The 1394-nt window shown below is 40.7% G+C and overlaps 1 long non-coding RNA gene across 1 annotated transcript in view; it reads right to left on the reverse strand.

The window, feature by feature from the left end:
- Positions 1-692, reverse strand: part of LOC118478620 — a 3153-nt gene extending 2461 nt beyond the window's left edge. Inside the window, exon 1 of the long non-coding RNA XR_004859181.1 lies at positions 373-692. This is a non-coding gene — a long non-coding RNA (uncharacterized LOC118478620). The remainder of the gene's footprint in view (positions 1-372) is intronic.
- Positions 693-1394: the final 702 nt, after the last annotated feature.

Raw genomic sequence — 1394 nt, forward strand, 5'->3', positions numbered from 1 at the left:
GAGTCTCATGACGTCAAGGTTCGAAGCGTGCTATGCAGAAAGGTAGAGCATAATTACTACGGTGGAATAAGCCATAAGCAAATCTGTTGTTGCATTCAGTCCATTCTAGACTCCACAACACAACCTCATCTTCTCCTAAAATAAAAGGATTAATTAACTTAAACTCAGAAGCAAAGAATAAATAAATAAATAAAGAAAGAAAGAAAGAAAGAAAGAAAGAAAGAACTACCATCCAGTCAAAGGAACAAATGGAAACACACACCCCCTCTCACCGATTGAAATCCGACACCCCCTCCCCCTAACTACAACTACAACCACAAAAACAACAACAACCAAAACTAACTTTGAAATAGTGCTGGGTTTTCCCCTTACCGGCTTGAGAAGCTTCCACAGTCTTTTGTAGTTGCTCTGTGGGAAATGCCAATGCGTCATTGTGAGGCAGTGTGGTGAAATCAGGCGCTCGTCAAAATAACGAAAGTCAAGATTTTGGCTTTTTCCCGCAAGTTAGGGAATTTTTATCGAACTTTTGTTTTTTAGTTCAGCACCTTCCATGTCCAATAAAGAGCACATTTCTGTGTGGATTTTACTGAAAAACGTTGATTAAAGGCAGAAGAAATGATCACATTTTCAGTTTCCCCGGACTCTCGAGCTAAAGAAATGACTCAACTTTGACGCCATTTTCTCGCCGATTTTTATCTCTGAAACCAGATGACCTTGACCTCCTTCAATCACACATATCTCGACTTCTATTCATCATAGATGGATATTATTTTCACCCGAAATAAGGAAAATGGGCAGGCCTTAAGATGATACCATCAACTCCGTATGCCCCAAAATTGACGAGAGCCTGATTCCAGCGCGTCGTGCCACTCATGTACTATAGTACTAGTAATACAGCTAGGCCTATTATGCACGATTTTTAGGGTTACTTTTTGTGTTTGCATGAGAACAATGCCTTTGTAGCTACAAAGTGGGTGGTTGGAGGGAGCTCTGGTGTGGTTTGCTTCTTCTTTCCTATCAAACATCTATCATCCTGATCTCTCCTCCTTCTTTTTTCTGTTTGCTACTCTCTTGTAACACTTCTAATCTTCGACACTTATATGACCTTATTGTGTTGCAAGTGCCGTAAAACCTCTACTAAAACAGTAGCTACAAAATATAGGTTATCAGACGATTTTGTTCGTGAGGGGCAAATACTAAATAGCCTAAAGGTTACATGACATAAGCTGCTGAGTAAACTACATGTAATTTCGGATTGTGATTGTTGTAATGCCAATAAGGGATGAGGCAATCGCCCAGGGCTTGGATTTGCCGAAATTGGAGGGCGTGGCCAAGGACAGACGAGCGTGGTGTTGACTGTTTATGTACCTGACGATATATGGAGAGAGTAAGTA

Source organism: Aplysia californica, unplaced genomic scaffold (genome assembly GCF_000002075.1).
Source record: "Aplysia californica isolate F4 #8 unplaced genomic scaffold, AplCal3.0 scaffold00750, whole genome shotgun sequence".
Lineage (NCBI taxonomy): Eukaryota > Metazoa > Mollusca > Gastropoda > Aplysiida > Aplysiidae > Aplysia > Aplysia californica.